A 25823-nucleotide genomic window follows, 5' to 3' on the forward strand; every position below is an offset into this window, starting at 1 on the left:
TCCCTTTCCCTCCTCACTAGTGTTTTGCTTCTGACTACCACCTCCCTCAATCTGCCCTCCCTTCTATCAATCTTCTTCCCCTTTGTTGCCCCTTTCTCTTACTACTTCTTCTCTCCCTTCTGCTCTCCTCTTCAGGTGATGTAATTTATCCTTCTTTGCCTCTTCCTTTCCTCTTCTCTCAGTACAATCTCCCCCCTAATATTTTTATCATTACATCAATGTCAACTTATTCTCATACCCTCTGTCTTTGTAAACCCATTCAAAATGTAATAAAGACACAGTTCTAAAGAGTTACAAGTATCATCTTTCCATGTAGGGATGTAAACAGTTTAAATTTATTGAATAACATGTTTTTTTTTCTTTCCCATTTACCTTTTTATGCCTCTCTTGGGTCTTGTATTTGCAGGTCTAATTTTCTGTTCAGCTGTTGTTTTTTTCATCATGAAAGTTGAGAAGTCTCCAATTTCATCAAATATCCATCTCTTCCCCTGAAAGATTATGCTCAGTTTTTCTGGGTAGTTGATTCTTGTTTGTAATCCAAGATCCTTTGCCTTCTGGAACATAATATTCTGACCCCATCAATCCTTTAATGTAGAAGTTGCTAGGTCCTGTGTGTTCCTGACTGTGGTTTCATGACATTTAAATTGTTTCTTTCTGGCTGCTTGTAGTATTTTCTCTTTCACCTGATAATTCTAGAATTTGGTTACAATATTCCTTGGAGTTTTCCTTTTGGGATCTCTTTCAGGAGGGGATCGATGGATTCTTTCAATGATTATTTTACTCTCTGGTTCTAGGATATCAGGGAAGTTTTCCTTGATAATTTCTTGAAAAATGCTGTCCAGGCTCTTTTTTTGGCCATGGCTTTCATGTAGACCAATAATTCTTAAATTATCTCTCCTGTATCTATTTGCCAGGTTAGTTCTTTTTCCAAACAACATATTTTATGTCTTCTATTTTTTTTCTTTTGATATTGTTTGATTGATTCTTGATTTCTCCTAAAGTCATTAGCTTCCATTTTTCCAATCCTAATTTTTAAGGAATTGTTTTCTTCACTTAGTTTTTGTGCCTCTTTTTCCATTTGGCCAATATTACTTTTTAAGGAACTCTTCTCTTCAGTGGGTTTTTGTGGCTTTTTTCCATTTGGCCAATTCTACTTTTTGGGGAGACTTTTTTCTTCAGTGGATTTTTTTTTCATTTGGCCAATTTTATTTTTTAGGAATTATTTTCTTCAGTCAATTTTTGTCCTCCCTTTTCCAAGCTGTTGACTCTCTCTTGCATACTTCTGATTTCTTTTCCCAATTTTTCTTCTACCTCTCTTATTTGACTTTGAAAGTTTTTCTTAATCTCTTCCAAGAAGGCTTTTTGGGCTTGAGACCACTTCATAGTCCCCTTTGAGGTTTCAGATGTAGGTATATTGATAATATTGTCCTTTTATGAGTTTGTGTTTTGATTTTCCCTGTCACCATAGTAATTTTCAATGGTCATTGTTTGTTTTTGCTTCTTGCTCATCTTGTTTACCTATTTCAGGGCTTTTAAATTTGAGCTCTTCTGCTGGGGGCCAGGGGTCTGGTCACTGGTTTTGTGTGCTTGGGCCTCAGGTGCTGGCAGCTGAAGGCTGTAGGAATCTGGTAGCTTACCTGGTGCTGACCTGAGTCATGGTGGTGTCTGGTGTGTGCTGAAGCCAGGAGGGGTATTTCTATGTTTCCCTGGGGCTACATTAAAGCAGGTGGAGGTCTGGCAGCTAGAGGACACCTGCCTTGCCCTGGTCTGAGTGGAAGCACATGGAGGTCTTATAGCTGGAGGACACCTACCCGTCTGGGGCTACACTGGAGCACAGGAAGGTCTGGTGGCTGGAAGATGCCTGCCCACCAGGGGCTGCACTGAAGAGTGAGGACTTCCATTGCTAGGGGACCCCTGCCTGCCCAGGGCTGTGCTGGCAATATGGTGGCCCTCTGAGCTGGAGTCTGTTAGTTCCCTTGGCTATGATAAGGTATGTGGGGGGTCCCGGTTTTGGCACCTGCCTGCTCTACTACCATCCAGTTTGTTTGCTGAGGTGGGGCTTGTTGCTGGCTTGCTGGGAGGCCTCCCCTTTTATCCACATGAGATGGGCCTTTCTTGGTGATCCTCCAAGTTTTCCAGGCTGCTCCACCCTGTCTTTATGCTACCTCAGCTGTTCCAGGATTTTTGCCAGGGTGCTATTTTTTGGGTTTTTCAGAGGTCAATAAGGGAGAGTAAGAGTGATTTGCTGCTTACTCTGCCATCTTGGCTGCAGAAAGTCTGTCTGATCCTAGGTCTTTAGGGCCACACAGTCCAACCTCCTCATTTTGTAAATGAAAAATTTGGGATTTAGATAAGCTAAGAGATCTCAACATTCGTATAGGCAGTTGTTGACAGGGCGCCAGAATTTATATTTAGATCCTCAGAATTTAATCTCAGACTCTGGACTTCTTGTTGTTTTTTTAATCTATGTAAGGAATTATTGGTGTGGAAAATCCCTTAATTAATGAAAACTGGCAACTATCTGTAACTTCTTACTGTTTTAGAGAGTTGCCTAGGCCACTGAAAGGTTAAGTGAATTTCTGTTACACAAGACTTTGTTCCCCATTTCAAAAATGCAAACTTTCTATTATACATTGTTAAAACAAAACAGGGGAGAAGGGATTTCACTTTACTGAGTAGTAAGCTTGTCCTTCTAAAAGTAGGGTATTTTGTCATAGCTGTTGTGATCATTAACTTTTTTCATTACAGTGTTGGTCACCTTCCAACATCAGAAATGCTTTTAAACTGAATCATCTTGTTGTAGGAACATAGCATTCTCCCCCAAAGGAAAATTACATAAAAGCATCTTCTTCCACTCATTCAAATGGATTGAAAGAATGAGGAAGCTCTTAAGAGGTCATCTTCTCCCTCATCTCATTTTGTTCTATTTTAAAATATTCGTTCTATTTTTCAATATTGCCCTCCAGAGGAAGGAGATACTATAGCTTCATGTTATCAAACAAGATACAGTTTTTAAATGAGCACTGCATTCTCATGGAGAAATGGAAATCAAAACAACCATGATGTTTTACTTCACATCCTGCAAATAGACAGATATGACAAAAGGTGGGAGTAATGTTGGAGGGGTGTAGGTGGAGCTGTGAATTAGTCCAACTATTTTGGAAAACAATTTGGAATTAGGCCAATGAAGCGACTAAAATGTCCATTACTGGACTTAGACTCTAAGGAAGCTGTTAATAAGAAGAAAATATCTATATACACCACAATATTAATAGCAGCACTTTTTGTGGTAGACAAGAATTGGAAAGAAAGTAGATGCCCACAATTGAGGAATAGCTAAACAAATTGTGGTGCATGAGTATAACATGAAATTACCGTGCTGTAAAAAGTGATGGATGTGGTTAATACCGAGAATATAAAGATTTACAAGGACAAATGCACAGTGAAGTAAGCAGAGCCAAGAAAACAATTTTCACAATGACCACAGTAATGGAAATGTGAAGAAAAATCACAAAAACAATAAAAAGTTATTTTTTGATATTATATATTCTGCAACATGCAGAATTATGAATGTAACATGTGGCCATAGGGGCAAAGTTGGTGAGTAATCAATCTCTTATCAATTAGAAGAGTCTAATGAAAATGGAATTTGAACCATGGGTTATATAAAGAATAAACTTGGCTCAACAGAAGACCTATGAGGAGACACTCCCACCCCACCACTGGGCAGAGGTCGAAGGTTCACAAGTGTTGCACACTGCATGTATTTTCAGACTTTTTTGATGTATTGATAGGTCGTGCTTATTTTTTCTGCTTCTTTTTTGTCTTTAAAAGTACTTTTTGTAATATGTGTTGGCTTTCTGGGAGGGAGAGGAGAAATTATGATGATTTAAAAAATGACTAAAAGATACCAGTAAAAACTTACTAAAAATGTAAAAGATTTGGAATTAGATTAAATTTAGTAGAGAGGGGCACTATAGTACCATGAAAAGAGCTCTCAATCCCTATTAGATTGTGAGTTCCTTGAGGGCAGGGACTGTCTTTTGCCTTTGTTTTTATTCCCAGAGCTTTGCACAATGCCTGGCACATAGTGGGCACTTAATAAATGTTTATTGACTGACTGAATCTGGAATGAGTGCATCTGGACTCGATTCCTACCTCAGGTGCTTATAATCTCTATGACTTTAGGTAGATCATCTGACCTTTCCTGGGACCCAGTTTCCTAATCTGTAAAATGAGAGGACTGGATTCTGGAAACATGGGTAGTATAAATGTATAGATGTGACTTGTGAGTTGCATGGATGGATATGAACTAAGGCTTGGTGCACCTCTGTGGAGAGGAGTTAGCACTGACATCTTCAGAACTCCAGCTGGGGTGGGGCATGCAGGCCCCAGAACTACTGCCAAGGCTGGATGCTCTTTTCTCCAGTCTCTGAGAAGGGGTGTCACACTAAAATTATACCTATCTACCACACTTGAAATACCTGCCTAAACTAGAAATATGAAGGTCAGGATAAATGTAGCACTCTACCTAGTTGCTCTTAAATGAGAGGGTAGCCCTTAGCTTATATTTGCCAGCTTAGATCTTTTCCATCAAACACTGGTTACGCAAAAGACCATCAGAAACAGTTAATCATGAATAACCCGTTTATCCCAACAAACAGCAAAGAGAACTTGGAGAATGTATGTAGATCAGAATATACCAATAAATACACAAGGGTGAATCAGCTCTTCAACTGGAAGACCAATGAGATCTCAAGCTTAAACAAGGAGAGAGAATTAAAGTTCTTATGTAGAAGAAGTCCATTCTAGCAGTGCCTAGAGTTTCAAGCGAGTTAAGAGTCATGATGTGGCTAGCTTCTTAGGAATGGCTTTCGTTTCAGAGTCTTTCTCTGTTTTCCCTGGAGTCTCTTCTGTCCCAAAGAATCTCTGGAACCAACTTAGGAAGTCCCTTATGCAGGTTCAGGGGCAGCTAGGTGGTACAGACTATAAGTCTTCCTGGAGTCAGGAAGACTTATCTTCCTGAGTTCAAATCTGGCCTCAGCTACTTACCAATGGTGTGACCCTGGGCAAGTCACTTGCCCTGTTTGCCTTGGGTCCTCATCTCTATAATGAGCTGGAGAAAGGAAATGGCAAATTACTCTAATATCTTTGCCAAGAAAATCCCCAAATGGGGTCACAAATGATTGAATATCACTGATATGACTGAACAATAACAAATAGGCAGGTCCACAGCATCCTTTCTACCAATCAAGAGCTATCTCTTCTCCACATATTGCACTCAGAAGTAGGCTATGCCTTTCCTACCCTGCTTGGTGGGGAACTGTGTTACCCAGGGATCATTAGAAATTCTTCTTCTGATTTATCTTTTAGGATTTATCTCCTGGAGCTCAGAGGAAAACCACTGAGAGAGATCAAAGTGCAAACCATCATAGCTATGCTTTGTTCACTGACCAAGGAAATAGGTGCTTTCATACTTTCAGCCAGGGTTTAGGAATCAAGGAGTATTAAATTTCAGTTAAACACACACACACACACACACACACACACACACACACACACACACACACAAAACAATCCCAGGTTCAAAGGAAGAGTTTCTCTGGGTCATTTATGAGGAGGAATTGTTTCTTCCAAAAGCCAAAGTTCTCAGCAGGAACATGGCCTGAAGCAATTTCTAATAGTTTCTATAAAAGTCTCACTTTTAAAAAGTGATTTTATAATAGTTTTCAAAAAGACATTCAGGATTTCATTCTTAGTTGTAATACAATTTCCCCTTCATTGTGTGAGTGTTATATATAGTCACGATGATAAGCTATTTTCTGCAAGGGCATAATACTGAACACCCAACTCTATTAACCATTCCCTTATCAATCATTTTAATTTGTCAGCTTTATTTGTACTTATCAGTTTAGAGCAGATCCTTCTTTTTTATATTTGTAGTTACACTTGTAATTCTTTTAACGTGAGGTTTCAGCAAAGTAATATGAATACATTTTGAAGGCATTTATACACTTACAGAGACATTCAGTCATTGGAATGCAATAGTTGGAATTAAATTCATGCTTTGCCCACTCCCTTCCCTAGCTAACTCCTCACTTCTGCCATGTTGTCCTACCAATGGAGGCAGCAAGTTATAGTGAAAGGAATGTTGGGTTTGGAGTCAGAGGACTGGGGTTCTAATCCCAGACATTTATTCATTCTGTGACATCAGGCAAGTCATTTTAGCTATTTCTTCCAGATTCTTCTCCTGGCTATTCTCCCTTCTGTGTTTTCTTGATATTTTTCACTCTTGGTTCTCCTCCTACTTGTCTGATGGCTTCTTTCTCCATCTATTTTGCTGTATTATATTCCATTCCCACTCTGTAACTGTAGGTGTATCCCAAGGGAGTCTCTTGATTCCCTTTCTCTTCTCTCTGCACTCTCTCTTAATGACTCTTTAGCTTCCAAGATTTCAAATTACCATTTTTACATAAGAGACTCATAAATATTTACATACATATAATGTATACACATATACATATAGGAGGCAAACGTTCACATGGTAAATGCTTTTTTCATGTTAGTTTACTATGTGTAAGTATAGCTTTATATATAAACTTATGTGTATGTGCACTTGGGTGCTTGTGTGTGTGTGTATGTATACATACATACCTGAAAGATCTGTAATGCATAAAACAATAACCTACCAATGTGGCACATTTTAATTCACACAAGGGGAAGCCCAAGGACTAAAAAAAGATATCCGGGGGCAGGAACTTGGTAGCTATGGTACCATTTTATAATATTGTCTTTTAATACCAAGCATGTAATGTTACTGAGTTACTTTAGAGCAGGCTTAAAAGATTAAACAGTTTGTTCTCAGAATTTCTTGCCATTATTCTCTCTTTCTAGTCTAAAGTCCAATCACCTAGTTCCTAATCCCTGCAGTTGACCTTTACTTTCTTTTCTCTAGTCCAAGGTTCATCCCTTTCCTTGAAGTTATCATTGATCTTTGTAAGAGTAAAATCCTTTTCTGTCTGGCCTCAAGGCTCATCCATTTTAGGTTCTGATCAAAGCAAGAGACAGCTGGGTAGTGCAGGGATCAATCACCTGACCTAGAGTACAGATATTCCTAGAGGAATATCTGAGTTCAAATTCAGCCTCAGATACTTATTAGCTGTATGACTGTGGGCAAGTCGCTAAACCTCAGTCTCCTCATTTATAAAATGGGGACAATTACAGTTCCTTCCTTGCAAGGTTGTTATAAGAATAAAATGAGACAACATTTAAAAAGCAAACTTTGTAAATCTTGAAGTGCCGACTTCCAGGGGCGTAGCCAAGATGTCGGCTGGAAAGCAGTGAGCTCCCTGCGGAGTCCCTCCAAAAACCTATAAAAAATGACTCTGAACCAATTCTAAAACTGCAGAACCCACAAAACAGCAGAGGGAAGCAGGGCTCCAGCCCAGGACAGCCTGGATGGTCTCTGGGTGAGGTCTATCCCACACGGAGATGGGAGCTGGGAGCGGAGCAGAGCCCAGTGTAAGCTGCACGGACCAACCAGACCAGGAGCCGGGCGGAGGGGGCCCTAGCGCTCTGAATCAGTGAGCTGCGGCAGTTACCAGACTTCTCAACCCACAAACACCAAAGACTGCGGAGAAGGTTAGTGGGAAAAGCTGCGGAAGTGGAAGGAATTCACAGTTGGGCCACCGCCCCGGGACAGTGGAGGTGGGGCAGCTATAGCTGCAGTTGCTTCCGGCCCCAGGCCCACCTGGTGGGAGGAATTAAGTGGCAGATCAGAGCAGGAGTGCACAGCCTGCTGAAGATCTAAGTCCAGTCCGGGTTGGGGGTTCTTGGGGAAGGAGGAGTGCTGGTGTGGCAGAGCTGGCACATTCCCCCCAAACGTGGAACATAGAACTCTCTAGTCTACAAGCAGTCATACCCTGCTGAAAAACTCAAGGGTCAAGTTAGCTGGTTGGGAATATGGCCAGGCAGCGAAAATGTACCCAGATTCAGTCTCAGACTTTGGATTCTTTCTTTGGTGACAAAGAAGACCAAAACATACAGACAGAAGAAGTTAACAAAGTCAAAGAGCCTACAACAGAAACCTCCAAGAAAAACATGAACTGGTCCCAGGCCATGGAAGAGCTCAAAAAGGATTTGGAAAAGCAAGTTAGAGAGGTAGAGGAAAATTGGGAAGAGAAATGAGAAGGATGCGAGAAAACCATGAAAAACAAATCAATGACTTGCTAAAGGAGACCCCAAAAATACTGAAAAATACACTGAAGAAAACAACACCTTAAAAAATAGACTAACTCAAATGGCAAAAGAGCTCCAAAAAGCCAGTGAGGAGAAGAATGCCTTGAAACGCAGAATTAGCCAAATGGAAAAAGAGGTCCAACGGACCACTGAAGAAAATACTACCTTAAAAATTAGATTGGAGCAAGTAGAAGCTAGTGACTTGATGAGAAATGAAGATATTATAAAACAGAACCAAAGGAATGAAAAAATGGAAGACAATGTGAAATATCTCATTGGAAAAACCACTGACCAGGAAAATAGATGCAGGAGAGATAATTTAAAAATTATTGGACTACCTGAAAGGCATGATCAAAAAAAGAGCCTAGATATCGTCTTTCAAGAAATTATCAAGGAGAACTGCCCTGATATTCTAGAGCCACAAGGCAAAATAGAAATTGAAAGAATCCACCGATCACCTCCTCAAGTGGATCCCAAAAAGAAATCTCCTAGGAATATTGTTGCCAAATTCCAGAGCTCCCAGATCAAGGAGAAAATACTGCAAGCAGCCAGAAAGAAACAATTTGAGTATTGTGGGAACATAATCAGAATAGCCCAAGATCTGGCAGCTTCTACATTAAGAGATCGAAGGGCTTGGAATACGATATTCCAGAGGTCAATGGAGCTAGGATTAAAACCAAGAATCACCTACCCAGCAAAACTGAGTATCATGCTCCAAGGCAAAATATGGATTTTCAATAAAATAGAGGACTTTCAAGCTTTCTCAGTGAAAAGACCAGAGCTGAATAGAAAATTTGACTTTCAAACACAAGAATCAAGAGAAGCATGAAAAGGTAATCAAGAAACAGAAATTGCAAGGGACTTACTAAAGTTGAACTGTTTTGTTTACATTCCTACATAGAAAGATGATGTGTATGATTCATGAGACCTCAATATCATAGTAGCTGAAAGGAATATGCATATATATATGTTTATGTATATATATACACATAAGTGAATGTACATGTATGTATATATGTATGTGTGTATATATATATATATATATATATATAAAGAGAGGGAGAGAGCGGACACAGGGTGAGTTGAAGATGAAGGGAAGATATCTAAAAGAAATAAAATCAAATTAAGGGATGAGAGAGGAACATACTGAGAGAGGGAGATAGGGAGAGCTAGAATGGGGTGGATTATCTCACATAAAGGTGGTAAGAGGAAGCAGTTCTGGGGGAGGAGGGGAGAGGGCAGGTGAGGGGGGAATGAGTGAATCTTGCTCTCATCAGATTTGGCCTGAGGAGGGAATACCATACATACTCAATTGGGTATCTTACCCCACAGGAAAGAAGGAGGAAGGAGATAAAAAAGGGGGGATGATAGAAGGGAGGGCAGATAAAGGAAGGAGATAATCAAAAGCAAACACTTTGGAAAGGGGACAGGGCCAAGGGAGAAAATTCAGTAAAGGGGGATAGGTTAGGAAGGAGCAAAATATAGTTAGTCTTTCACAACATGAGTATGGTGGAAGAGTTATACATAATGATACACATGTGGCCTATGTTGAATTGCTTGCCTTCTTAGGGAGGGTGGGTGGGAAGGTAGGAGGGGGGACAATTTGGAACTCAAAGTTTTAAAAACAGATGTTCAAAAACAAAAAAAAGTTTTTGCATGCAACTAGACAATAAGATACAGAGGCAATGGGGCGTAGAAATTTATCTTGCCCTACAAGAAAGGAAGGGAAAAGGGGATGGGAGGGGAGTGGGGTGACAGAAGGGAGGGCTGACTGGGGAACAGGGCAACCAGAATATACGCCATCTTGGAGTGGGGGCGAGGGTGGAAATGGGGAGAAAAATTGTAATTCAAACTCTTCTGAAAATCAATGCTGAAAACTAAATATGTTAAATAAATAAATTCAAAAATAAAAAAAAATCTTGAAGTGCCATATAAATGCTAGCTATTGTGAGAAAAGAAAAAAGTACAGTAGTGAGAAATCAGAAGAGGAGAAAGTGAAGGCTTTTCCCTCTCATCTTACACCAGGGAGATAGCATTGAAAGATCAAGGACCTGGGTTTCAGTCCCCACTCTTATGTTTACTACTTCTTTGACCTTGGGCAAAGTTACTAACACCCTTAGGCCTCAGTTTCCTTGTCTGTAAAATGAAAGTGCTGAACGATGTCTAGTTTACAAAGTGCTTTAAAATATTATTTTACTTTAGACTCACAACAGCCTTTGGAGAAAGCTGATAGTATTCTCACTCTCATTTTACAGTTGAGGGAACTGAGGCAAACAGGTTAAATGACGTGCTCAGGATCATCTCGCTAGTGAGGGTCTGAGGCTGGATTTGGATGCAGGTCTTGTTGACTCCAGGTCCAGTGTTCCATACGCTTCCCCACCTATCTGTCTCAGTGGAAAAATTTGAACAGATAAGTTTTCCTTGGTACACAATATTTGACTATAAAACACTATAGTACAGAGTTCTTTGAGGTATAGCACAGCATTGCAGGTATAGGGCTGCCCTTGGGGGTCAGGAAGGTCCAGGATCCAAGTCAGACCTCTGACACTCAGTAGCTGTGTGACTGGGCAAAGCCATTTAAACTCTTAGTGGCCCAAGAAATTCTCTAAGAGCATGTTACAGGCACACTGCCCATTGGTAGAAGAAGTTTCCTCTGGGAACTTCTAACTGATGAAACCATACATCTGAACCCAAAGAAAATGACAAATGTTGATCTCATTTCTTTGCATATTATAGCTTTTATTTTTGCATGTAGCTGATCTCTTTTATTAGACAGTATGTCCTTTGAGCCTTGGAACCACCTGTCATTTTTAACTCTTTCTATATTTTCCATCACACCTGTCACAATCCTTTTGTGAGGTGAACAAATATATGTTACATAAATGAATAAATTTATACAATGGTTAAAAAATGTGTCTCAAATGAAACATATTTCAAGTTAGAGTCCATGTTGTGATTACTGAGGTTTTCAAACAATTAAGGGTTATTGACCAAGTGAAGAATTCATGAGCTGCCAAAAGGGAAGCACAGTGCCTTGGGAATCCTGATGCAAAATATGTGGCAGGTGCAAAAGAAATCAAAAGTTTGACTGCCAGCAGTAAATGGGATGAGTCTAATTTAAAATAGATTTAAGAGGGAATTATAGGACTGGTAACTAAGAAAGAAAAATAAAATCTGCACAGATAATGAGTGAGGAATTGAGAAATGTTTAATAATCAAAATAGAATGAGAGCCTTAACTTGCCTTTTTAGTTTGTAGTGGATTGAATCGTCATTAACTATTCTTTTACATTGTTTTCTGCTTTAAAAAGATCTGATTTATGAAACATTCACAATATGAGGCAGATAAGATTTGCATTATAGAAAGGTTTTTTTGCTTACTAAATGATTATTTCTTACCTTTCCATAAAGCTCTTTTAAAAATAGCTATTTTAAAAGCTCTTTAAAATATTTTCTATACTTATTAAAAAAAAATTATAAATCAGTAAGTATTTCTTTTCTCTCCCTCCTGTCTTTCCAGCCTACTGAAAAATAAAAATAAAACATTTGTGACAAATATACATAGTTAAAAACCTCTCACAAATTTCCCATTGGCCATGTCCAAATATGTATTTCATTCTGAGTATTTGATTACTAAAAGATTTAAACAACTTCAGACGAGTCAGGGGAAAGAAGCCTAAAGGGCAAGAGAGCTCAGGCTCACCCAGTACATGTGCAGAGGGAGCAGCTGGGGTGACCACTGCACTGCCATTTCCACCTAGGGCTAATGTAGCCCAGGATGTGTGACGGAAACAGACAGATTGGATAACAGCTGGGGTGCTTTGGGATTTTATATAGTGATCGATTCATGATTTCTTTAATGTTCGTACTCTTCCCACCAATGCAAATAGTCAAAGCTCCATGCCTTCTCATTCTGTACAATTATTTGTCTACATTTTGCCACAAAGCACCATAGAACCACAGCTCACATACAGCGCATTAAGTTTTACAAAGCATTTTATGTCATCTTGTTTTATTTTTACAACTCTGTATTACTATATGCATCTCACAGAGAGGGAAGTTGAATTTTAGAGAAATTAAATGACTTACTCATGGTCACCATAGCTAGTAGGAATAATAGCTAGCATTTATATAGTGCTTTAAGGTTCACAGAACTTTACATTTATTCTTTCACTTGATCCTCGTGACAACCCTGGGAGGTAAGTGCTACTATCATCCTGATTTTACAGATGAGGAATCTGAGGCTGGGGGAGTTTAAGTGATTTACATTGTCATACAGCTATTAAATGTCTGAGGCAGGTTTTGAACTCCAATCCCAGCACTCTATCCACTGTGCAACTTGTAAATGTCAAAAGTGGCATTTAATCCCAGGTCTTTCCTGACTTTAGGACCAGTACTTTTTTTTTTCCTAGGAGGAAGTGTAATGCAATTGAAAGATGATTGGAATTAGAATCAGAGGGCTTTGGTTTGAACCTTAGCTTTGTTACCTTGAGTGTCCTGGGGTAATTAACCTGACCTTTTGTATCAACAATCTAGCTAGCAGCTTCTGTGGGGGTATAAGATCCACCAACAACCAGCACCCAGAAAGCTGCCAACACAAGTCCTTTTGATCTGCTTTACTTAAGGAAAGCAACGTTAAGGGGTTAATAATCTTACTTTAACCCAGCATACAAATAACATCCACCTAGTTCAGGGGAAAAAGCCAGCACCCTGAATTACAGACCAAATACAATTCGTAGTTTTCAACATCTGGGTGTACAGCCGGGGAGTTCATTAGAATGTCTGGCCCAGAGTCGCATGCTACTCCTGATGTGGCTCAGAGCTCTGAGTGAGAATGCTAACCTTTGCGCTTATATACCCTGTTCAGGGCCAGAGGGCCCTGATCTCACCCAGGCTGGGCATGGAGATGTTCCCCACCCCCAATATCACATCAGATACAAATCAATGGCTCCCAATTGTCTCAGTGCTAATAAATACAAAAATATCCCACTTTATCTGCCCCATTCAAACAAAGGCCAGAATAATTTAAAGGTCAACAGCAAAAAGTCCCACCTTAATTACTATTATACCTTTGTAGATCTCAATTTTCTCATTTATAAAATGACAAAAATAGACTCAACCTCTGAATTACCTTCCAACTCTTCATCCAATATATCATACATAGCAGTGGGCTGCTTGAGACTTGCAACGATCTTGATTACAGTTGAATCAGATTAAAATGCTAGTAAAATACACTAAAACATAGGTAATGTTAATATGTAGTTTTCTAAGTTAACATGTAATCATGGGTATCCTTATATACTGTTTAGTGGCTTCCCTTTCTATTTGAGTTTGAAACCACTATTCTAGAAGATCTACTTAATGTACCTGAGGCTTTCCTATTCAGCCATCTATCTATCTGTCTATCTATCTATCTATTTATCTATCTATCTATCTATCTATCTATCTATCTATCTATCTATCCATTTACCAGTGTACCATTTGGGTCATTCATTTGCTGGTTCTCATCCCTGCTACAAAGACCTTTTGTATAAGACACTTGATGCATGGGAGTCATCACTGCTAACTAACATGTTGCAACTTTCATATGACCATTAATGTTTCTTTTTAAATTGCCCCTTGGATGGTTTGTGATTATGATTGTGATTCTAGTATTACAATTTTATATTATTCACAGTCATATCATATTAAGGGGAGAATATTGCTATTAAAGAAGAGGGCTCCTGCTATTACACCTTGGATAAAACTTATTTTTATGTTTTCTGGGGAGAGATTGCATATAAAGATAGAGGGAGGGAAGGGTAAGGTAAGGCCTTGGGTGTGTACTTGGGAATGTACGAAGACTATGTATAATAAAACTGGAAAGATAGATAGGGAGTTTCTTGAGTTGGAGGGAAGAGTATGATATGGTCATACCAGTGATTTAGGAAAGTAATTTTGATAGCTGTTTGGGGAGAAGGAATGGATGCAAGAGATATTGGATAGGCAGAAATAATATTAGGAACTGATTGAATATGTGGGGTGAGTGAGAATGAGAAGTTAATGTTATGTCAAGGTTGTGAACTTGCTCAGTCATAGATGTACTCTTGAGAAAAGAATGAGATATGAGAAAACAGGTTTGTGGGGATTTGCATCATGGGGGACCCTCTGCATCATGAGCAATTCAAAGGTATAGCAAGAATAATAGACAATAACACTGCCTCCTGTTTTAAATAGGAGACATTTAAGATTGGAAGTGAAACTTTCAATTTCTGACCACTAGGTGTCGCCTTTTCTCTTCCTTTCAGCGATGATTGTTTTTACTACTGAGCCTTGAGCATCCCGCCCTAATTCACCCTACTGAATTGCTTTCAGACTCATGCTTGGAACCCACTCTTCCTTCAATGACTGAATACTATCTCAGGAATTTGCCGGTCGCCTCTGCTTGAGCCCTTGCCTTCTGTTCAAACTCAAAATGCTTTGCTCCCCAGGATCAGATGGCTGCTTTACCTATCTCAGCTCTCTTCAATATTTCAGTGCTTCATAGTTAGTTACTAGGATGATAAAAGGACTCCAGTATGCAGTTGAGCATACTGAGGTCTACAGAGCTTACGAGACTCGTCCAAAATCACACAAGGAGTGTGTGGAGTGAGGATTTGAACTCAGGTTCTCTGGTTCCAGAATGGATGGATCTATGACCTCATATGTGTGGTGCTCCCTTCAACAATTCAGATCATACCCCATCCCTATCTTCTTATCCTGTGCAATTCTTAGCCATAGCCTCCCATAATTCCTTTAGAGACCCTCTACCCAAAAGGCACTACATGACTTCCTCATCCTCCAAAAGTATTTAAAATATTTTTCTCCTCCTCAAGAAAAGCCTGTATCTAACCACTCCTTGAGCCATGTCGGAGTTGGGGAATCACTCTTCAAAGTTTCTCTTCATTTGTCCACAAATATGTCCTGCATGATACCATGGTTTAAAGGCCACTCCTGTTTCTGTAAAGGGGGGCGATGTGTGAGAGAGGAGCTTCAGAATTATATAAAAGATTGTTTGACCATTTGCCTTCTGTTAATGATTACAGGAGGTGGAAGCCTCTACTTTGAAGTGAGCCTAGAATGGATGTGGATACAAGGGATAACAGATGATGATACCAGTAGGCAGCAGATGCCAGTCCACATTAGTTATGAGAAATTATTAACTTTGTAGATCTAATAGTTTGGAGTCATTTGCTTCCTGCCAAGTTCTCTTGTGTCATAGAGAGATCCCAAAGAATTTTTCTGGGCCACACATACAAATTTTACAGAGATTCTTTCCCTTTAATACTATCTCTACACCTCCTTTCTAATTATCTTATTGTCCTTCCCTAATTATTTGGAATAATTTTCTGCTAGAGTCATTTGCATGTGCTTTGATTATATGGTAGCTGGCTCATTCACAGTAATAAATGGGGAAGGCTTCCAATACCTTTTTTTTGCTCTAATGTTCTGATTAATGCTATCTTTTTCTCTAAGTATCATCTTTTGAAGGCCTCTTGGAGAGGTTTGTTTGGTACCTTAATTCTAATGGAATGAATGAATGTCCACTGAGATGTCATGGACCTGAGACACACTGTTAGAGTATGTATTAACTATTTATTGGCCAGAATAAATAAGCAGACTTTTGACTAAGTGGAAAATATTTTTGCACAAAGTTTGCTAGTAACTTCTTGGGTTAAAAAAAGATTACTTCACATAGACACTTAAGAAAATCAACAGCTCCAAAAGTGTTCTTTTTAGGTTTCAAGAAATTATATTCCTTCTTTTCAATCTTTCCCTACTAGAAAGTGACTTGTTTTCTTGGTAGTATAGCAGGTGATTGGGGGTCCCCTTGATTTGCCAGACTGGAATATCTTCCATGGAGATCTTCATCTATCCTTTGGTGAGGGACAAAATATTTTGCTGGGATAAAATAGTAGCTCTTGATTGGTCCCCAGTGACAGGCTTTAATAAAGATAATTGTTGTCTGACAGTCAAGAGGAGAGCTTCTTCTCAGGCTAGGTCTGTGCTATCTTTTCTGGAGGGGTACAGGAAACCTGTTCCTCTCCATTACCCACCTGTTTGATGTGCACGGTGGTGTGAGACATGCTTGCCTACCTCGTGCCTGAATCTTGGTCACCCATTTTCTGCCTTTATGTTCTTTTCTGGAGCATGGGTCAGCAATTTCTATCAATCTTTAGAGTTTACTTCATTTGTTTGAGAGTTCCTGGGTATGGGATTTAGGTTATTAGCTGACCATCAGGGGATTTCCTTAATAGCATGATTCTTACAGGTGATTACCACTGCCAGGATCAGCTAAAGAAAGCCAGTTCCCTGTCTGGCCGGGAGATCTTGGCCTTGTGAGCTGCTTAGATATTGTAGATATTAAGTTGAAAGTGAAAAATCAGTCCAGCAGTCCTACAAAGTTGTCTTTATTTTCTGGGGGAGGAATATAATGAATGTAATGGGTTAATTTTAAGTATTTTTTCTTTTCTGTATTTGTTCATATGCTCTGGTGAGGTTTTGTGTCTATGATGGTGGCAAAAAGGAAACCCCAAGCCAAAAAATTGTCTTATAACTGAAACCTATATTGTATATTGAGGAATTTTTCTGGAAGGTACACTGTTACCCACATTTTGGGGAGCTCTTAGACATGAGTCACCTAAGCTTTGATTTAGAAATTTTCTTGCACTTACTACAAGATAGGGACATTGTCAGATAAAGAAAAACATTATCCCGTGCCTTTGGTCTGGCCTTCTGGGATTGAACCTGACTCTATATGAGACCTGAGTGCCTTGTGTGTATACATGTATGTGTGTGCATGTGTGTATGTGTGTGTGTGCATCCGTGCTCCTGTGTGTATGTGTTGTGTTCTCTGGGCCACAGGGCACAGTAGTAATTAGTGATAATTTCTCTGTGTCAGATGACCTGATTAACATCTTGCCTCTGACCTATCTGGATTATACGATCCTGGGCAAGTCACTGTCTAACCTCAGTGCCCTCAGGCAGCTATCTCAAAATAATTCTAAGTTGTAGATCAGATACTGATCAGTATTGGTAGAGCGAGACTCCTGACCAGGAACTCCATATGATATTTCACCACATAATCATTGCAGATTTTATGCCAATTTTTTTTGAAAAAAGTGGGGTGTGACCATTATGTGAAGCTTTAAAAAATGTGTTGGTATTACTTAAAAATATTTATGACTAAACTGTCTTTGGTGCAAGATTAGGATGCACAGAATACTCATGAATATACGTTAAAATTGAATACTGACCATTTGCTTGTGCTGAGTATTCTAGGCTCACTCTCAATGCGTGAGAGATAAATGTGTATCCATACGCCACCGGTGAATACATTGTTGCTCTGTTTACCTTTTAAGCAGCATGACAAATAGAATTAAACCACATTATGATTATGGGATGAAAGATTATAAACCAATTTTGGGGCTGAAAAAAACAATAGTGTGTGACGATTATGCAGTGAAACGTGGTATTCCTATGATGTCATAGGTCCAGACTGCCCCCTCTCTCATCCCTGTATGCATACAAACATGTATCTATGTATTCAATTCAATTAAACAAACAGTTATTAAGCACTTGTAATGTTAAGGCACTGTGATTGGGTTACAAAGAAAGATAGAGAGGTGAAGCATTCCCAGTCTTCAAGGAGCTTACTTTCTCCTGGAGGATTGAGCATGTATACAGGGAAGTAAATGCCAAGTACAAAATAATTTAAAGCAAGAGAGAAGGAAGGAAACAAGCATTTATTAAGTGCCTGCTATGTACCTGGCATTGTGCTAAGTACTTTACAGATATTATTTCATATGATCTTCACAACAGCCCTGGGAGGTTCTATGATTATCCTTATTTTGCAATTGAAGAAATTAAGGTAGACAGAAGTTAAGAGACTTGCTCAAGGTCACACAGCTAGGAAGTGTCTGAAGATAGATTTGAACTTAAGACTCAGTGCTCTGTTGTGAGACATAGTTGTCTCTAAGGCTAACAATTGTGGAGATCAAGAATGTTCTCTGAGGTGTGCTTTGAAGAAAGTTAGGAATACTGGGAGATGGAGGGGAAGAAGAGTTACATTCCAGACATGGAGTAGGGTGAGGGTGGGGTGATCTGTGAAAAGACACATAGAGAGGAGGTGGAATGCTGTGTCCACAACTGACAGACCATTTTGCTGGGAATGGAGAGTGTGTGAAGAGGAGTAATAGGAGATGAGAAGGGAAAGGAAGGTGGAAACCACATTGTGCAGGATTTTAAATGATGGATTATGGATTTTGGATTTCATATGAGGCAAGAGGGAGCTACTGAAGATTTTTCAGTGGGAGAATGATGGGGTCAGATGCTTATCTTAGGAATAGCAATTTGGCAGCTGCATGTAGGACAGGTTAGAGAGAGGACAGACATATTTATATCCTCTCGTATTTTACATGTGTGTACACAATGTAAGTAGCTGTATGACAAATGATTCTTCTGGAAGTGTAATTCTTTTTCACTCCCCTAAACATCATCTCCTTCACTGCTGTAACTCTGTTAGATCTCATCACCACTCTGGAGTGAGCTAGCTAGAGCAGTCATCTTTCAGACCAAATTTTTGTCTATTCTGTAGAAGCCCAAATTGGATGGAGCAAGGATCAATAATGTATCCAGCTAATACACTAAAATATAAATGAAATGAATCATAAGAAATGAAATGACTTTTTCTGACAAACCCTGAGACATTGCAGGAAACCTCAGGCTGTCATTCAGAAATGATATTGGAAGGAAATTCTAAGGTAGCTATATGAACTTTGGAGAATAAATCTTCCATTAATTTTGATCTCTATGGAGACAATAGACTTATGTGTACATTTCAGAGCAGTCTGACTCCTTCAGATCCAGGTGGTCATTTCATTTTTATAGTATGATGGATCTAGATAAGATGTTAGAGACCCTTTAACCCAAACATCTCATTTTACTGAAGAGGAAACTGAAGCCCAGGGTAGCTAGTTGAATCACCCAAGGTTACTGACAAAGTAAAAGGGAGATATGGGATTTGAACCTAGCCTAGCTAACCCCAAAGCCTGTGCCAATCTCTCATGCCAACCTGCTTCCATTTCTCTTTTCACAGAATGATAAGGAAAAGAATGCTTATCTTGGAATTCTTGCTTCTAAATATAAAACCTTATTTGATTTTTTTGCCTTCTTTTCCCTCTTGTCAAGAGGTTTCGATATATGAGGTAGAGGTAGCAGTCAGAAGATGAGCCAACCCCAACTGACTCCCTCTGAATCCCCTTTCTCAGAAATTGTGTGACTGTGCCGTCTTTGTTATGAATGCACTTGCAGTTTTTAAAGTGAGCTAACATTCTCTGAATGCCTCCACTGAAACCAGAACTTCAGGCTGCAGAAGAACAGACACTTGTAATGATGAAGTGCAGGCATGAGAATGAGAATCCCTCAAGAAACAAAAACAAAAGTGAAAGTTTACTTTTAAGGGTGAGGTTTAGAGAAATTTCACATGAAACAGGAAGAGAAAAGTAAACTAAGCTAAAGTGTGTGATGAGAGCTCATATTGAAGAGGAGTGTTTTTCATATAAACCTGAGAAATCTAACTTAAAGCATGTTCTGATGATCTGAATTTTTGTAAGGCACTAGAGGCATGTAGTAGATAGAACGCCAGCCTTGGAGTAGGGAAAACATTTGTAAATTCAGTCTTGCCTATAACTAGGATGATGGAAATTAGACTATAAGCTCCATGAGAGCAAGGACTGTCTTTTGCTTTTCTTTGTATCCCTAGCACCTAGCACAGTGCCTGGCACATAGTTGGCAAATAGTAAATACTTGCTGATTGACTGGAAAGTGCACTGGCTGGGTAATCAGATGAGTGGGATTCTCACCTCTGATACTTAACTATGGCTATGACTTTGGGCAAGTTGCTTAAACCTACTTGGTTCTCAGTTTCTTGATTTTTCATATCAAGAGAATGAGAATGAGAATGTTTGGGTCACAGGGTCTCTGGATTCCTTACCAGTTTTAAATATATTATCTCGTGATCCTATTTCCATCTGCAAGTTTCTTTACCCACGGGATCCCAGGCAATCTTCTAACAATCCATGTTACATATTTGTTGTTTATTTGCATTAGTGAAGGGACTTCTCATACCTCAAGCTCCCTAGGAATGAAGAAATCTTTCCTACAATGATGATGATGAGTATGACAATAATAATAATGACAAATCAGTTCTGTGGAACCACAGAGCATGGGGCTGGTTACCAAGACAGAAGGTAGAACCTTTCTTTAAAAAGCCTGAAGGTGATCTCCAGTCTTGAGCTTAAGTTGTAGGTTTACTTCATACCTGCTAAGAGGTTTACAAACTCTGAGAAAAGGAAGAATCTCAAGTTTAGATCCTTTATTTCTTTTCTTTTTTTAAACTGAGTTAACATGTACAAAGACCAGGGAATCATTTGGGACTAGACTTTTTTGATCCAATTTAAATTCAAACATCAATCTCACAGTTTGGAAAGTATTTATATCGGCTGAATGTTAATGCTAAAGCAGACATGTCTCAATGGTAACATGACATTCAGATGCGGCCAGTCATCCAGCCCTTGGCAAGAAATTTCTTGGAATTTTTATGAATATGAATAAGGATGAAGAGAGAGTAAGTTTCATAGGAGATTTTTTTAAATAAGGGAAGGGAATAAGCATTTATATAGCATTTACTATATGCCAGTCACTGCACTAAGCACTTTACAAAGATCCTTATAATGAACCTGGGAGGTAGATACTATTATTATCCCCATTTTACAATTAAAGAAACTAAGGAAAATAGAGTTTTAGTGACTTGTCCAAGGTCACATAGCTGTTAAGTATCTGAGGCTGGTTGTGAACTCAGGTCTTCCTGACTTAAGGCTCAGCACTTTATTATACCACCTTGCTGCTTCTGGTGTTTATTAAAGATTACAAAATCCACACAATTCTGTTAGTAATTACTTAATGTTGTACCTAAGTCTTTTTTTAAATTGCACATCAACTCATTTTTATTATTCTATTCGGAGACACCTAGGGACAATGGTTCTTGTTTCCAGGAATAAGAGTTCATCTCTCCACTGTCTTTGTCCTGATGTAATCCTTCTTATTACTTTCCTCCCCTTTATCATTCCTTTGCAATCATCCTATCCCTAACCAACATCTTCTCCCACATGACAATGGAAAAATAGTAGCAATCTATAGGTATTTTCTTCATAGCAACCGGGGCTAAATGTAAGGAATCAGGAAGAATCATACCATTCATTAAAATAACACACACACATATTTATTTTTATTTGAACTTAACAAACACCAAATAAAATGGTCATTTCTATATATGCAATGGAATAGAAAAAGTGGGCTGTACATGAAACTGCAGATACTGATTATGTGATTTTCTTTTAAATTATATAATAAATACATCTTATAGATTTCATAGCTATCTGTGATTCTTTCTGGTTTTTTGTTCTCCTCTGTCCATTAAAAAAAAAGATGCCTCGATGACCAGTGTTTGACTCTCTCTCTCTCTCCCTCTCTTTCTCTCTCTCTCTCTCTCTCCCTCTCTCTCTCTCTCTCTCCACTTTCCCTATCCTACAGAAAGTTTCCATGGTAACAAGGAAGATCAAAACACACTCAGAAGAAAATAAAGTCAAAGCCCTACATTCAAAGCCAAGAAAAATATGAATTGGCCTCAGGCCATGGAAGAGCTCAAAAAGGACTTTGAAAATCAAGTAAGAGAGGTAGAGGAAAAATTGGGAAGAGAAATTGTAGCCAGAATGGACTTTGTTTTTTTTGAATGACTCAACTTGCCTCGTTGAGCTTCCCTGGACGCTGGGGCTTGCTCTTCCGGGGCAGGACCAGAGCTTCCTGTGTGATGAGTCGTGGGGCTGGCTGAGGGGAAGTGTGTTAACATGGTCTACGCTAGGGGGAAGGGCCAAGTCAAGAACCAATCGGCCCTGGTCGTTCAGGCGGCGCTTGATGATGTCAAAAACTCTATAAGAGGGGAGAGGATGGCTTGAAGATCCTCCTTTCCTTTTCCGGTTGGAGCCAGAGACGCCTACAGCCGAAGCTGAGCTGCCGGTAGCAGAGCTGACTAGAGGCTAGTGGGTAATCTTCTTACCGTAGAGGGGAAGCATGTATACGATTTTTCCTTATACCATCTCGCTTCTCTGTGGCCTTCTGATTACCCTTGTAAGGCGCACTTATTGGGCCTGGAAGCTTTTGATGAAAATATCAAAATGGGGACGCTGGTTTGTGGGCTTGTTATTGTGGAGTGTAAATACATGCTTTAGTTCTCCTGCCTTCTGCCTAGAGAATTCCTTATATCCTGCGGTTCCGGACCTTTTAGGCACATATGAGATTCTCTTTGAAATCATAAATTCTGCCTTCCTAATATAGAAATGAGAGTAATACAAGAAAATCATGAAAAATGAGTCAATGGCTTAGTAAAAATATAAAAAATACTGAAGAAAATAATACCTTAAAAAACAGAGTAGGCCAAATGATAAAGGAGGTCCAAAAATCCAATGAGGAGAAGAATACCCTAAAAATAAAATTGGCTAAATGGAAGAGGAGATCCAAAGTCTCACTGAAGAAGATAATTCCTTAACAATTAGAATGGAACAAGTAGAAACTAATGACTATGAGAAATCAAGAAATTATGAAACAAAATCAGAAGAATGAAAAAATGGAAGACAATGTCAGATATCTCATTGGAAAAAATAACTGACCTGGAAAATAGATCTAGGAGAGATAATTTAAAAATTATTGGACTACCTGAAAGTCTTGATCAAAAAAAGAGTTTAGACATCATCTTTAAAGAAATTATCCAGGAAAATTGCTCTGATATTTTAGAAATCAGAGAGTAAGATAGAGATTGAAAGAATCCACTGGTCACCTACTGAAAGAGATCCTAAAATAAGAATGGCCAGGAATATTATAGCCAAATTGCAGAGTTATCAGGTCAAGGAGAAAACATTGCAAGCAACCAGAAAGAACCAATTCAAGTGTAGTGGAGCCACAATCAAGATAATACAAGATTTAGCAGCTTCTACATTAAAGGATTGGAGGGCTTGGAATACGATGTTCTGGAGGGTAAAGGAGCTAGGATTACAACCAAGAATCACCTACCCAGCAAAACTGTGTATAATCCTTCAGGGGAAAAATGGATATTCAATGAAACTGATTTCGAGCATTCTTGATGAAAAGACAGAGCTGAATAAAAAATTTGACATTCATATACAAGACTCAAGAGAAGCATAAAAAGGCAAATAGCAAAGGGAAATCATAAGGGACTTCATAAGATTAAACTGTTTACATTCCTATGTGGGAAGATGATATTTATAACTCATGAGACTTTTCTTATTATTATGGTAGTTAGAAGGAGTATATACAGAAGGAAGGTACAGGTGTGAATTGAATATGAAAGGATGATATATAAAAAATTAAAATTATGGACTGAGAGAGAAATGTAGTGGGAGAAAGACAAAGGGAAATGCAGAATAAGGCAAATTATTTCACATAAAAGAGGCAAGAAAAAGCTTTTACAGTGGAGGGGGAGAGGATGGAAGTGAGGGGGAGTGAATGAATCTCACTTATCAAAATTGGCTCAAAGGGAATAACATAACACTCAATTGGATATAGCAATCTATCTTACTTACCCTACAGAAAAAGTAGGAAGGGAAGGGGATAAGAGAAGGAGGGGTGATAGAAGAGAGGGCAGATTTGGAGATAGTCAGAAGCAAAACACTTTTGAGGAGGGACATGATGAAAGGAGAGAGAAAAAAGAATAAATGGGGGGGATACAAAGGAGGGAAATACAGTTGGCAATAGTAACCATGAAAAAAATTTGAAGCAAGTTTCTCTGATAATGGCCTCATTTCTTAAACATTGGGAGAACTGAGTCAAATTTATAAAGATATGAGTCATTTCCCAATTGATGAATTATCAAAAGGTATGATCAGTTTTCAGGTGAAATAATCAAAGCTATCTACAGCCATATGAAAAAATGCTCTAATTTACTACTGATTGGAGCAATGAAAATTAAAACAATTCTGGGGTATTATCTTATACTTATTAGATTGACTAACAGGACAGAAAATGGAAATGACAAATGTTGGAGGTGATGTGGGAAAAATGAGACGTCAGTACACTGTTGGTGGAATTGTGAGCTGATTCAACCATTCTATAGAGCAATTTGGAACTATGCCCAAAGAACTATAAAACCATGCATAGTCTTTGACTTAGTAATGTCACTACAAGGTCTGTAGTGGTAGATAAAAAACCAAAAAGGAAAAGGACCTATATGTACAAAAACATTTATAGCAGTCATTTCTGGAGGCAATTAGAAATTGAAGGGATGCCCATCAATTGGGAAATTGCTGAACAAGTTATGGTATGTGATTATGATGGAATACTATTGTACTATAAGAAATGATGAGTAGCATGCTCTCAGAAAAACCTGGGAAGACTTGCATGGATTGATGCAAAGTGAAATGTACTGTGTACAAAGTAGTAGCATTATTGTTAGATGATCAGCTGTGAATGACTTAGCTATCTCAGCAATATAACCATCCAAGACAACTCTCAAGGACATATGATGTAAAATACTGTCTATCCTCCGAGAAAGAACTCATGGTCTCTGAATACAGATTGAAGTATACTTTCTAAAAAAACCCTTTTTTTCTTGAGTTTTTTTGTCTGGTTTCTTTCACAACATGACTATTATGTACATGTTTTGCATGACTGTACATGTATAACCTATTTCAAACTGCTTGCCTTCTCACTGAGGGAGGTGGTGGGAAGGGAGGAAGGGAGAGAATTTGGAACTCAAAGTTTTTAAAACAAATGTTAAAATTGATTTTACATGTAACTGGGGAAAATTTTTTAAAATAAATAAATACTTTAAAAAATAAGAGAGCAGGTCAAGGAAAACAATATGAAGCAAGTAGAGTTTGTCATTGATGAAAAATATCTGTCTTCTGCAATTTCAGACTCCTTTGGGACATGTAAGTGAGCTAATCTTCCTTCATTAGCTGTGCCAACTTTGCCTTGGGCTCAGACAGTTTAAGTGAATTGACTCGATACATTCTTATCAACCAATCCAGTTGGCAATAAATACTTAGCCTGAGGATAAATAGCCTTAATAAACTGAATGGACATTGTTCCAAATTAATTACTCAATGTTGAAAAAGAAATGTTCTGTTTGTAGAGGATAGGAAGGTATACAATAATCTTCCTAAAGAACAATAATAATAATAATTAATAATAATAATGACTTGCACTTATAAAATGATTAAAGGTTTTTAAAAGCCTTCACAAATATTATTATTTCATTTTATCTTCAAAAAAATCCTGGGTGGCAGGTGCTATTATTATCTCCATTTACAGATGGGAAAACTGAGACAGAGGTTAAGTGATTCACCCAGGGTCACATAGCTAGTAAGTGGATGAGGCTGGATTTGAACTGGTCTCCCTGATTCCAGGACTTTATTTATGCCCAAACGTTTCTGGTGATGTCAGAAAAACTTTAGTGGCTCCCTATTGCTTCTAGGATAAGATACCCACTGTTGT

Source organism: Trichosurus vulpecula, chromosome 6 (assembly GCF_011100635.1).
Source record: "Trichosurus vulpecula isolate mTriVul1 chromosome 6, mTriVul1.pri, whole genome shotgun sequence".
NCBI classification, from domain to species: domain Eukaryota; kingdom Metazoa; phylum Chordata; class Mammalia; order Diprotodontia; family Phalangeridae; genus Trichosurus; species Trichosurus vulpecula.